The following is a 14,837-nucleotide window of genomic DNA, read 5'->3' as shown; positions in this document are numbered from 1 at the left end:
TGTGAGACTATTTTGGAAACTTGTGGCTGGTGGGGTGGTGGGAGTGAGAAGGTGACTCCATTCACCGGGAACTGCCACTCCCCTTGGGGTTGAATGGCGTTTCCCCAGGAGGTGACACAGTGCTGTGCAGGGCTCCATTTTCGGCTTGGATCCCAGTGAAGCAGTAAACTGTTCTGGCTAATTGGAGCAGAACAAAAGCGTCCTCCAGTGCAGCAGAAAGAAAGAAACCTGGAGAGTGTGTGATGGGGGCAGAATGCTGTGGTTGCACACAGAGGGATGGTGGATGTCAGCAGGAGAGCAGATGGGGTCTAGAAGGAGCTGGAACAGGCTCTGCTTGAATTGCTGTGTTGGCCGCAGTGGGGGTGGAGGAGGGGCGATGGGAATGGGGGCGGGGCGGCGGGGGCGGGGCGAAGGGAGGACGGGAAATGGATATCGGAATGCACCCTGTGGTGTTTTACTTTACCACTTGTACCTAGGTCTCAGTTAAATTTTAGTCAAAAATGTCTAGTTCTCCTTTCAAAGAGTGATCTCAATTGTTTTCAATGAATCCTCTGATATTTACAAGTTTTTTAAATTTTAAGAGTCACTTTCAAGATACTTGCCCTATAATGGTTAAAGGCAGAAACCCAGGTGCCCTGTCATGGTTAAAGGCAGAAAGAATTCTATCAGAAATGCTTTTTATCTGCCTGTGTTTGCTGGCTATTACACAACTAAAGGCAACACTCAAGCCTGGGTAAACTGAAACATACCTTCCTAAAATGACTTGATCAAATAATGTGCGAGTTGGAAGAGAAAGACCTGCATTAGACCTCCAGCTCTGTTAACTAGGCGAAAATTTCATTATTCATTCAGCATGAAGTTCAAAATAAAAGACTTAAAACCATCTTAATTGTAACCCTGAAAATAATTTGATAACATTCAACCATTTTAAAAAAATTATAATTTAAGGATTAAAATTTCTTCAATAGGTTAAAGCATACCAATTTAAAGCCCAAAATCAGCACTGGTAAAGTAACTTCAAAACTAGGAACAAAAATGAACCCTTGTTATCATCACACTGACAATTAATGAGCAAGTTAATTTTCACCATATCAACTTCCTGAAAAAGATTTAAGGTACTTTAACTTGATTTTGTTTGAACTCCTAGACAATTCAGTAAGATAAAATAAACTGAAGAAAAAAGAGACAACACAAGAAGCTTTGTATGGTTAGTGGCTACAAAAGATTCAGCAAAAATTCATGAATTAAAGAGTTTAAGAAGGAAGATAAATGCAAACTGTATACATAAAAACTGATGGCTATCTTGAATACTAGAAACAGCTAGAAAATAAAATAAAAAAAATCCATTTATAACAGAAACAAGTGATCTAACATACTTAGGAATAAACATAATATATGCTTGACCTTTCTTAAGAAAATTACAAACCCTAGGGGGTGGGGGCAGGGGAGACACATTATTCCGTGCTAAGATGAGCACACTTGGTATTATGAAAATATCTCAAGGCTTTAGGTTAGTTTGCAAACAAAACCTACCTCCAATCAATCCCAACAGTATTTTTCTAAACTCAACAGACTCTGCAAAAACAAACATGAGGATTTCAAAGGGCAGCCTAAAAAAATAAAAGAGGGGTGGGGGGGAGCAAGTCATGAGGCCTAAACTGTTCGACATTAGAATGCTTTATAAAATAATAATTTAAAAAATAATTAAAAACGAATGACGTTGGGATAGTAGTGAAGAATTTTAATTTTGAGCTTCCCTTTATACCAAAATAGACCGCAGATGGATTAAAGAGCTAACTATGTTTTTAAAAATAGATAAGTTAGCCCAAAATGCAATATTTATTATCTTTACAAAAAAAGACCACTCTCAGCTTCAAACAATAGAGAAACGGCAAAGGAACATACTGACAGACAGCAAGAACAGAATAAAAACTCCTCTATGTTAAAAAGAAATGCCATGAAATGAGAAAACGCTAGATAAAAAGGTGGTTGCACCAACTGCAATACACAAAGGGTTGATAGCTATGCCACATAAAGAGTTCATTAAAATTTATAAGAGAAAAAAGATTACGACCCAATAGATAAGTAGGCAACACATTTAAGCAGGCTATTCACATGAGGGAAATCCAGCGTGTTAACAAACACCTGGGAAAATGTTTAGCCTTGCTAGTAATCAGAGCAATTAAAATTAAAGCAGTCTTGAGGTGCTGTTTGATACTTATTAAAGTACCAAGAAACATTGCCCCCACATGCACACTTATAACAAGCTTCCGTAATGAGGTGGGGGTGAAGGTGTAGGATATGGGTGGGGTGCAGCCAAACTCAGTTCCTCTCAGAGGTAATGTAACCAGCACCACTCTTTAAGGGAACAGCGTGCAATGAGTTGAAAATATTTATGTCCTTTGGCCCCATGAGTTAGCCTCTGGAAGGAAAAAATGATCCAGTTGAAGATGTGTAATGAGGCATGATGCAATGATAAACATTTGGAAGTAACCTATATACCCGGTAATAGGAAAGTTATTTAGGAAATTCGGGGGCATCTGCACTATTTTATTTTATTCAGCTATTAAATTTGACCGTAAAAGTTGTGTGGAAACATGAAAAATGTCTATGATGTATTGTTAAGTGGACAGAACCCCCCACCTAACTACAAAATTATGCACATATTATAATTGCAATGAAGGAAAAATGTGTATCTCTATATGGACAAAGGCCGGGAGGAAATATATTCAAATGAAAATAATTTTGTGAGGGTTGGAATTTTTGCTGCCTTGGTTGTTACTGTTCTTTTTTAATTTTAATAATTGGGCGATATTATCCAAGGCTTGTGGAATCCACACACCACAGTCTCCTCCCCAACCACAGCCCCTTCCCTGGCTGGAATCTGTGTCCCCTGGGTCAACCTGGATGCCCAATTCTTTGGGTCGGCTTGGCTTCCCTAAAATGAGTGTGTCTCTACCCCCTGGGTGTGGACAACCGGCCAGCAGCTTCCCGGGATACCCAGAGGCCTTTGCACTCACAGCAGCGTTGAGGCCTTGGTGCCTGCCACCTCTGCAGCACCAGTCTCCAGGTGACAAGATCTAACAAATTATTACTGTGGTTCCCGAATCGACCAGCTTCGCCCTGGTGACTGGAGTTGCCAGGGCATCTCAGACATGAGGCCAGAGCCATCAACCCTAGACTCAGCAGAGCTGCTTCCAGGACCCGGCCCAGAACTTCTGCCCCTAACTCAGCACCTCTGAGTCGCAATAATGGGGACGCAATAATGGGGAGCTTATGCAGGGAGCCAAGAGCCAGCTGCCCACACAGCTGCCCTGGGGAGTTAGGCCACCTCTGAGAGCCAAGCTACCTAGACCCTGGGACCCTGCCCTGAGACGAGCCCCACTCCACGCCTCCCACCTCACGCCTGCTCTGAAATCCCTCAATGCTCCAACCATCCCCAGAGCTGCTTTTGTGTGTGTATTCCTCTTATTCCTTCTCTCTTCTATACCTCGTGCATTTACTGATTGTCTTCTCTGTCCTGGTTTATGTGCAGACGGCCCTTGGGCCGCCACCATCAATCCAAGCTTAGAGCCCCTGTCGCCCTTTCTCCAAGACTCTGTTTATAGGGCCTGAGTACCCATGGTTATAAATAATAAGGATAAAGAAATAACCACAGCAGGTGGACAGCACTTTATAGTTTACAAAGTGCTTCCATATATACTTTTTATCGGTGTCCTTCATTCTCATAGAAGGACAATCTTAGTTCTGAGCTGATCTTATTGTAAAAATTGACTTCATCCCTGGTTTCCATAAAAAATTTCACCCCACCAATGATGTCATGATTTTTATAGGTTTCCTGAAGATTTGTGAGCACATAAGGAGAGGTCACATAGTATAGGGTGTGGCACTTTGCTGGGAATTTTGTGGTAAACGTGTTTCTTTGGCTGTGGCTCTTTCCTCTTCAGTCCTGAGGGGCCAGCTCCCACCCTAGGTGTGACTCAAGCTTTTTCCTTGCCAGAGAGGGTCTCTTCGGGGGAGGAGGGGCAGGGAGGTTCTCCTGCCAGCTGCTGGAGCAGCATGGATTGTTATCCTAGAAACAAGGAACCCTCATTTCATTTATACTGTAATAAAACTCCTATTGATTTTCATAAAATTGAAAAATCACTTTGTGAATGAAAGCCCTGGGGCCCCACCCCGTAACTGCTGACTTGCTGCATTTTCTCTATACCCTGGACACTATGTATGATTCATGCCTGGGCACTGATGCAGTCCAGGGCTAATTTCCCCTGCAGAATAAATGTGATCTATAAAAAGTTGCACATTCAAGGACCCCCCCTGAGGACCTTCAGTGGGTCCTGACTGGGAGGGAGGAAATCTTCCAGTTGGGTGGTCAGAGGCCCAGACCAGCGGGGAGGCAGCCTGGGGAAGGAGCAGAGAGCCGGCTATCACTCCTCCGAAGGCGCCTCTGTCCCCAGCCCTACTGCTCTGCCCAGCAACATGCAGCTCATTCCTTACTAGCAATGCCTTCTCCGGGCGGCAGACTGCATGTCTCAAACAGAATTCTAGGTCCCCCCAAGTCAGACCACTATCCACAGGGGTGCTCACACTAAAATCCAAGCGTCCTGTCATCCATGACGCCTGTTCCTGCACCGTGAAAGGCCTGCTGTGCTCTGTCACCCTCCCCCACCACTTCGCCCGTGCTGTGGCCTCTGCCCAGAATCGAGCACCCCACCCACTGTTCCTCCACTCTTCTCTCTCCACTCAGTTCACCTGCCAGCTCCCTCTGCTAACCATTCAACCCTGGCGTTTGCTGCTGCGCTCTCTATGCTCTCATGGACCCTGTATATACCGCTCTCTATTTTTGAAAGTAACACGTCTATGGACTGTGTGTCTGTCACACTCTTGAACACTTTATCACTTAGTCCTCATAACTCCCCAGGAGGTAGGTACTATTATTAGGTTGTCTGTCACAGATGATGGCCCAGAGATGTTAAGGAACGTGCCACAGGTCCCATAGGGAAGAAGTGGCCTCGCTGTGGCATGAACCCTAGCAGCCTGATTCCTGGCTCTGGGCTTGTAACCACTATACCTCCATTATAACATTTATTCTATTTATTTCCCCTTGTATGGTGAGTTTGCCACGGCCTGTGGTCACATGTCCTTCATTGTCCTATCATCAGTGCCTGCCACGGGGCTGGGACACTAAACCTTCAGCAGTGCTGGTGGCACCCATCCCTTGTATGTATGGAAGGGTGACATCCCTTCCTCAGGGAGATCATTCTTGATGTCCACAGTTTTTTCACTCCCACAACGTCTGGAGGGTGTGGAGGACTTGCCCCAAGCCAGGCACTAGCTCGTTGGCCTATATCACTGGGTTTATCTAGGTGACATAAAAAGCATTTGTCATGGGAGACCCAGCAAGGTTAGGTAGTTCAGTGTCCTGGGATTTCAACACAGTATTGCCTGATCCCAAAGCCAGGGGTCTTCCACCAGGCCCCGCTGCCTCCCACATCCATGTTTCATATTCCTCAGCTCAGGGCTTCTTCAAAACTGCAGACGCTGCCAGCAAAGGCTTTCCCTGCAACAGACTCCAGCTCTGCATATGTCATCTTAAGGGAAATAAAAAGTTATTTTCATATCCCACTCATTAAGCAGGACATAAGATATAGACTGAATAAAAATTAGGAAACCAGGATTCAGTGTCATTGTCTCAAGGCCAGAGGTCTGGATGGGCTGCTGCGTTCTCAAAATTATCATATGGATATGGATGGTCTTCAGGTGAGGCATCCATGGGGTAGCGAACCCCTTTTGGCGGAAATGCTTGGCCCATTCCCTGGATGGGGATCCTCTCCCCACCCAGATATCCACAGGTATGGGCCTTGGGCAGTCCTGTACCCTATGGCTGCCCGCCCCCCACCCCCAGTTATAGCTGAGAAAACTAGGGGCAGATGCCTGACTTCAGCTGAACCAGTCAGATCTTCTCCCAGGAAATGAAATTATGCAGACGATGATCAGTTTTAGCTGGGCCCCTGAATGGGAAGCAATATAAAGCCAGTGCTGGGACAGACTGGAGTTGAGAGAGAGTGGAGGGGGCAGAGAGAGGGAGAGAGAATAAAAGAGGATAAAAGAGGAGTGAGGGGGAGAAGAGAGAGAAACATAAGTTGTGCAAAAGGAAGCAGAGACCACAAGGCCCGAGAGAGAATGCGAAAGGTGTGGCCTCCGTCTCTAGCAGCTCTCTGTTCTTGGTTGCAGTTCCTCTTGAGGCCTGTATGATCCCCCTCTTCTCGTATTCCAGGAGACACCCCTGTATTTTTCCAATTCCCCCCACCGAGACTGGGAACACTGAGGAAACACACACACCCCTCTGCCCCTGAGAAAAGGTGGAGGAGGCACATGGGGACCACGGGGAACTGACTGTTTTTCTCTTTGGTTGAAGGAAAAGTGACCCAGGCTCAGGACACCAGGGCACGTGGCCAGTGTCTGCATATATGAAGGGCATCATGGGAAAGCTCAGGCTATGGAATGTTCTGAGAGAGGATTTCAGATCTATGTAAGGAAAGCCTCTCAGTCAGTTTCCTGGGCTGCTTTGGGAGGCCAGGTCCCCTGAGACTGGAGGCATGGCAGAGTGGATGCCAGCAGGAGATGGGCTACACAGTCCTTGCGGCCTTTCCCTGCTTCAGGGGCCCCAAACCAATGAATTCTTGTAAAATGATTTTATCATCAGTCCTTCAATGATGGGTAGATTGTTCCAGGTGCTGGAGGCCTGGTATGTAAAGGGAGCACATGAAGTTTTCTGACCCAGGCCGGACCAATCAATTTCCTCCCAGGAAGTGGAACCATATAGAGACAATGACCAGTTTCAGCTGGGTCCCAGAATGGGAGGGTCCTCAGGGAGCCCCTCACTCATCTTCAGGAAGCCTCAGAGGCCCACCCAAGCCTGAGGTTCCCTGCCCTGTGGCTCAGTGTTCCAGAATCCACTGGCCATGCCAGCTGCTAAAGGAGACCTGGCTGCTAGGCCAGCACAAACCCCCGCTGTGGTTTGGTCCTGCCTCTAGCTCATCCCTTTTGTCTTTCCCTACCTACCCCAAAGGGGAGATCAAGCCAGTGGTCAGACAGCTTCTTGGAATGAGCTGTGAGACCTGGATGATTTAGCATTGGGTTTGGTCAATTCTTCGAGAATTCAAGGAGCCCTGGATTCACTCCCTAGGGTGGGTCTTGCTGTCTCTTCTGGATCCCTGCAAGTGTTGGGTTAATGTGGGTTGGGGAAGTGAGGTCCCTCAGCTCCTGCATGGCAGGTCCTGCTAGGTGACACTGGGAGTTTGCTTTCTATGTGGCTTTAGGAAGGGAGCCTCTTCTGTCCCGAGCACTCTGTCCTAGAAGTCTCCCTCTGGCTCTCCAGTTACTATCTCCCAGCTACTCTGCCCCCCAGCCATTTCCCTGAGGCGCCTCTTGTTTGATAATGATTCCTCCTCAGGTCTCCCCTTCCTGCTCCCCCCACCTCACCAACAGTGCTTCCCCTTCCTTCACTCCTCTTTCCTCATTCTCTTATTGTTCTGGAATCTTCTCCTCTGCACCATGCCTCAGGCATCTAAAGCTTTTCCTAAGCTGTCTGTAACCTCACTAGCTAATTGCTCCCTGCATCTCAGCTCAGGACAGCTGTGCGGAAGGGGGGGCTGGGATCTTGTTGAAGATATTCAAATCTGCTGTTCGCTGATCACATCTGCTGGAGCTGCCATCCTGTGCTGGGAAAGATGGGGTAATTACTGCCCCTTTGCTGCTCTGATGTATAGGCTGCTGCAGCTTTTAGAGCTAAGAGGACATTTTAGAGTGTCCTGGCAGCATTTCTCAGGAAGTGCCAATTAACCCAGGAGCCTGTAGAAGGGGAATTGAAGGACCTGGGCTTCAGACCAGGTTTGGTCTGGGATTTAGGAACTGCACAGAAACTCAGGACAGCGACTGAGCCTGAACTTGGGACTTGGGCCAAGCATGGACCTGCAAGCCTGGTCTCTGCGTGGATGCTCATCACCTTCTTATTATTTATTCAATCACTCCTTCATTCATCTGTTTGTCATTAACCTTGCATCTATTCATCACTCACTCCTTTATTCCTCATTTGTCCATTTTTAAATTGATACATTCATTCTTGATCTGTTTACTAATTCATACACTCATCCATTTATTCTTTTTATTTCCAGCTTTTTAGAGACACGGAAAACAGGACACACTGAAAGTGTACAATCTGATAAGTCTTGACACATGTACACAGCCATGAAATCATCACCACAGTCAGGATAATGAACACACCCGTCACCCCAGAAGTTTCCTGATGTGCTTTTGTGCACTCCTCTCTAGCCAACCACTGGTCTGCTTTCTTTCACTGTAGATTAGTCAGCATTTTTTTTAGAGTTTTATGTAATGGAATCCTATAGTACACACTCCTTTCTTCCCATCCCACCCTGGCTTCTTTAGCATAAAGATTCCTCCATGTTGTAGCATGTATCAGTACTTCTTTCCTTTGATGGCACAATGATATCCAAGGTATGGATATAGCACAATTTGTTTATCCCTTCACCTACTGATGGACGCTTGGATTATTTCCAGTCTTGGGCCATTACAAATAAAGCTGCTCTGAACATTCGCTCACAAATCATTGTAAAGATATAGTCTTTATACCAGGGATGGAACAGCCAGATCTTATGGCAGGAGTGTGTTTAACTTTTTTTTCCGTTGAAATTTTTATCGAGATAATTATAGATTCACAGGCTGTCTTAAGAAATGATACAGAGAGATCCTGTGTACTTTCCTCCATTTCCTGCAATAGTAACATTTGGCAACACTAGAGCACAACAGCTCGACCTGGATGTTGAAACTGATACGATCCACCCATCTTATTAAAGTTTCTTCAGTTTTACTTGTATGAATCTGTGTGTGTGTGTGTGTGTGTGTGTGTGTGTGTGTGTGTGTGTTTCGTTACATTCAATTTATCACACATAGACTCACCTGTTCACCACCACAGTCAAGAGACTGAACAGTTCCATCAGGACAAAAATTCTTTGTGTTATCGTTTCTAACTCCACACACCTCCCTCCTGTCCTGGCCGCCATCCCCAACCCCAGACAATCACATGTTTTTCTCTATTTCTAAAATTTTATCATTTCAAAAATATTGTATACATGGAACCATACAGCATGTATCCTCTAGGCATTGTCTTTTTTCTCATTTAGCATAATTTCCTGGAGAATCTTTTAAGATGTTGCACATCTCAATCACTCACTCATATTCGTTGCTGGGTAGTATTCCATGGTATGAATGATACAGGATAGTTAGCAGGTCCCTAGGTAGACAGGGAGGTCCCTGGTGGGATAAACAAAGACAGTCATATCCTAAAACTTCTGGTTTTGAAATCACTCCTTTGCTCCTGGACATAATGTAACAAGGCCTTGAGGTTAATCATAAAATTCATTTTGGCTTGAAAACGGAGCTGATCTGATAAAGAGTGGGTTACTTTGCTAACTCCCTTAGGATGGGCAAGCAGAACAAACCTGGTAGGCGAATTTCATTAGAAGGCACCAGTTCCCTTCTTCAAACAAGTTCCCTTCTTCAAACAGCTCCCCTTCCCCAAGCAGGCAAGGGAAGGTATAAAAGTAAGAGCTTTTGCCTCAGTCATGGGGCACCCCCATTCGGGACCCCCTCCCGCTCGGGAGCTGCAACCTCTTTTCCTGCCTCTAATAAACTATCCTCTTTTTAAAACTTTTTGTCTCTCCCTGGTCCGTGTTTCCATTCTTCTGCTTCATGAGACACGATCCCGGCCCGCACTCAGAAAATGCCGGCAGATCCAACATCAACTACATCATGAATAGACGACAGTTTGTTTAACCATTCATCTGTTGAAGGACTTCTGGGTTAATTCCAGTTTTGGGCTATCACGAATAAAGCTGCTATGAACAAGTATGTACAGATTTTTGTGTGAACACAGCTTTCATTTCTCTGGGATAAATGTCTAAGGGCACAATTGCTAGATTGCATGGTAAGTGCATATTTAGTTTTATAAGAAACTGCCAAACTGTTTTCTAGAGTTGCTGGACCATTTTATATTTTCACCAGCAATGTATAAGTGATGCAGTTTCTCCACATCCTTGCCAGCATTTGGTGGTGTCACTATTTTCTTTTAAATTTCAGCCATTTTGATGGATGCGTAGTGATATCTCATTATTGTTTTAATTTGCATTTCCCTGATGTCTAATGATGTTGAACATCTTTCCATGTGCTTATTTGCCATCTCTATATCTTCCTCAGTGAAATATCTGTTCATGTCTTTTGCTGATTTTCCAATTGTATTGCTCTTTTGTTTGATTTTTACTGTTGAGTATTGAAAATTCTTTATATATTTTATATCCCAGTCCTTTGTTGAATATGTGGTTTGCAAATATTTTCTCCCAGTCTGTAGCTTCTTTTTTCATCCTTTTAACAGGTTTTTCCAAGAGCAAAAAGTTTTAATTTTGGTACAATCCAACTTAACAATTTTCCCTTTTTTGAAACATGCTTTGGTATCAACTCTAACAACTCTTTGCCTAACCTTAGGTACCAAAGATTTTTGTCCTATTTTTCTAAAAGTTTTATAGTTTTACATTTTAATGGAAGTCTTTGATGCATTTTGAGTTCATTTTTGTACAATGCATGAAGTTCAGGTTGAGGTTCAAATTTTTGCCTGTGAATGCCCTTCCTCCACTAGATTGCCTTTGTACCTTTGTCAAAAATCAGTTGAGCATATTTTTGTGAATCTATTTCTGGGTTCAATATTCTGTTCCATCGATCAATGTGTCTCTCCCCCCACCAAGGCCACATTGTCTTAATTACTCTGACAATAATATTGAATTGAGTGATTCCTCCCAGTTTAGTCTTCATCATCAAGATTGCTTTAATTATTCTGGGGTCTGTGCCTTTCCACATACATTTTAGAATAAGCTTGTCTATGTCTATAAAAACCTTGCTGGTATTTTGATAGAAATTGCATTAAACCTGTAGATCAATTTGGGGATCATTTAACTATGTTAAATCTTCCATTCCATAAACACATGCCCATCAATTTATTTAGGTCTTTTTTGATGTCTTGCATCAGAATTTCATAATTTTCAACACACTGACCCTGTACACATTTTGTTAAATGCACACTTAAGTATTTCATTATTTTTGAAGCAGTTGTAAATGGCATTGTATTTTTAACTTTAGTTTCTGCATATTCATTGTTAGTAAATAAAAAGGAAATTTATTTTTGTGGGTTGATCTTGTCTCCTGAGAACTTGCAGAACTCATTTATTAGTTTCAGGAGTGTTTTGGTTGAGTCTTGAGATTTTATACATAGATAATCATATCATCTGCAAACAGAGACAGTTTATTCCTTCCTTCCTAAGCTGTATGCCTTTTATACATATTTTCTTGCCTATGTGCAGTAGCTAGAACTTCTAGTACTATGTCAAATAAGAGTGGTGAGAACAGACATTCTCAAGAAAGTCTAATACCTTTAACTATTAAGTGTAATGTTAGCTATGGGATGTTTCGTAGCTGCTTCTATCAATAAGGTAATTTCTTTTTATTCCTGACTTCCTGTTTCTTTAAAAACTCATGAATGGGTATTGGATTTTGTCAAATGCTTTTTCTGGATTTATATGATTATATAATTTTTCTTTAGTTTGTTGATATGGTGGATTACATTGATTGGTTTTTTGAGTATTCAATCAACCTTGCATACCTGGAATAAATCCTTCTTCATCATTATGTATAATATCTTTTATACTTTATTGAATTCACCTTCATAATATTTTGTTGAGAATTTTTGCTTCTTAATTCATGAGCGATACTAGTATTAGGGTAATATTGACCTCATAAAAAGAGTTGGCAAATGCTTTCTCCTCTTCTGTTTTCTGAAAGAGATTGTACAAAATTTGGGTGAATTAATTTTTAGGTTTATTGAGGTATAACTGACAAAAATTGTATCTATTTACTATGTACAATGTGATGTTTTGATATACATATACACTTTGAAATGATTAACATAATCAAGCTAATTAACATATCCATCACCTGATGTAGGTATTTTTTCATGTGTGGTAAGAATATTTAAGATCTACTGTTTCAGCAAATTTCAAGTATATAATATAGTATTATTGACTATAGTTACCTCATTGTACATGAGATTTCCAGAACTCCATCTTGCATAACTGACACTTTGTACCCTTTCACCAACATCCCCTATTTACCCCACCCACTGGTCCCTGGCAACCACCAATCTACATTCTACTCTCCATATGAGTTTGACGTTTACAGATTTCACATATAAATGAGGTCATGCACTATTTGAGTTTGTGTGTCTGGCTCGTTTCACTTAGCATAATGTTCTCCAGGTCCATCCATGTTGTTACAAATGTTGTTGCACTTCTTTCTCAAAACCCCACCTTTTTTAAGGCTGAATAATAGTCCATTGCATAAATATATACTATTTCACATTTATTTATTCATTCGTCTGTTGAAGGACACTTAGGTTGATTCCATATCTTGGCTATTGTGAATAACACTGAAATGAACATGAAGGTACAGATTTCTTCAAGATACTCATTTCGTTTCCTTTGGACACATACCCAGAAGTGGGATTGTTGGATCATATGGTATAGTTCTATTTTCAATTTTTTGAGGAACCTCCAAACTGCTTCCAGATGGCTGTACCAGTTCACATTCCCACCATCTGTGCACAAGGATTCCCTTTTCTCCACATCCTTGCCAACACTTATCTTTTGTCTTTTTTTTTTTTTTTTAAGATTTTATTGGGGATGGGGAACAGGACTTTATTGGGGAAAAGTGTGTACTTCTAGGCCTTTTTTCCAAGTCAAGTTGTTGTCCTTTCAATCTCAGTTGTGGAGGGTGCCGTTCAGCTTCAAGTTGTTGTCCTTTCAGTCTTAGTTGTGGAGGGTGCAGCTCAGCTCCAGGTCCAGTTGCCGTTTTCTAGTTGCAGGGGGTGCTGCCCACCATCCCTTGCGGGAGTCGAGGAATCGAACTGGCAACCTTGTGTTGAGAGGATGCGCTCCAACCAACTGAACCATCTGGGAGGCAGCTCAGTTCAAGGTGCCGTGTTCAATCTTAGTTGCAGGGGACAGAGCCCACCATCCCTTGCGGGACTCGATGAATTGAACTGGCAACCTTGTGGTTGGGAGCCTACTGGCCCATGTGGGAATCGAACCAGCAGCCTTCAGAGTTAGGAGCATGGAGCTCTAACCACCTGAGCCACCCCGCTGGCCCATCTTTTGTCTTTTTGATGATAGCCTTCTAACAGGTATGAAGTGGTATCTCATTGTGGTTTTGATTTGCATTTCTCTAATGATTAGTGATGGTGAGCATTTTTTAATATGTCTGTTGGCCATTTGTTAGTTATTTTTTTGAGAGGTGTTAGTTATTTTTTAAATGTTTTTTAGAACGGTCCCCTAAAACAATCTGGGCTTGGGAATTTCTTTCATGGGATGTTTTAATTATGAATTCAATTTATTTATTGGTTCTGAGGCTACTTATGTCATCTCTTTAATCTTGGTTAAGTTTTGCTAGGTCAGAGTTTTCTAGAAATTGGTCCATTTCTTCTTTGCTGTATTATGAGTGTAAAGTTGTTTATAGCATTTCCTCATTATCCTTTTTTGTAAAAAACAACAACAACTGAAAAACTTCCAACAGGTTTTATTTGTCACAGTGAAAAGTCTGAATTTTAAACAGATTCTTGGACTGGGGGCTCATATCCATCAGCTCGTTTAACTTTAGCACCATCTCATCCCCTAGTAGCTTTTCCAGAGCTGCTACCTTCACCATGAAGCTCCATGAGTTCTCCCAATTCAAACCTGGGCTTCTTCAGCATTTTGACTTTTCTAACAAAGACACCATGGAGAGGATAAACAGATTGGCAAGCCTTTTCTACGTCTTTTCCAATGCTATCTGGAATCAATTTATTGACCATTTCTTTCAAGCCATTTGTCTGCACCTCTTGGGTCATGATTTCTATCATCTTCTTCCAGATTTGGCGGACTCGTTGATGCTGAGCATAAGAGGTCTTCCGAATCCGATTGTTGCACGTCTTAGTAAAACCAACACAGAATAGATGAAGCAAATAACCATTGGTAGGTAGTCTTGACATCAACATGAGCTTCAGTCATGGTCGGCCATTTTGTGACTGTGGAGCACATTTTGTCGCAGGTAAGATCCAGGCCATGGAAATTAGCAGGCAGTTTCTGCCCTGAACACTCTCAGTAATTAACATAAATTTTCCAAATGCAGCTTCATCGTTCTGCAGATCAGCGAGGCTCACTTCAAAAAACACGATCCTTAAGACCATCAGATGCAATTTTGGTTCCTTGAGTTCTCATGTCTAGTGTTTTCCCAATATTTCTTATATTGAACATTGCTGGTACTTTCACATCACCCCAATCTTTCTTAGAAAATGGGTCAACCCCATTTTCCTTGGCTCCCTCCTTGCCGCCTTTCGTAAAGTGCTTATTCTTGCCGACTGCCATGGTGCTTCTCAGAAAGCCAAAAAAGGCTCATTGTCCTTTTTTTTTTTTTTAATTAGTTTCAGGTGTACAAAACAATGTAATAGTTAGACATTTACACCCCTCACAAAGTGATAACCCTCCTCCTCCAATCTACTACCCCTCTGACATCACACACAGCCACTACATTTCCACTGTCTCTACTCCTTATGCTCTACTCCACATCCTATGAATATATATATATATATATATATATATATATATATATATATATAGTAGTTGACATTCATTATTATTCAGCTTCAGCTTCAGGTGTACACTGCAGAGGTCAGGCAT

At 42.6% G+C, this 14,837-nt stretch overlaps 1 pseudogene; it reads right to left on the bottom strand.

Moving 5' to 3' along the window:
* Positions 1–13,726: 13,726 nt before the first annotated feature.
* On the bottom strand, positions 13,727–14,525 carry LOC109453774 (small ribosomal subunit protein eS1-like; annotated as a pseudogene).
* Between the last annotated feature and the right edge of the window lie 312 nt (positions 14,526–14,837).

The sequence above is a fragment of the Rhinolophus sinicus genome, chromosome 12 (assembly GCF_057876585.1).
Source record: "Rhinolophus sinicus isolate RSI-liver-muscle chromosome 12, RSI-T2T, whole genome shotgun sequence".
In the NCBI taxonomy this organism is placed as follows: Eukaryota; Metazoa; Chordata; class Mammalia; order Chiroptera; family Rhinolophidae; genus Rhinolophus; species Rhinolophus sinicus.
The sequence above is the reverse complement of the archived record's forward strand: the minus strand, read 5'-3'. Positions and strand labels throughout refer to the sequence as shown.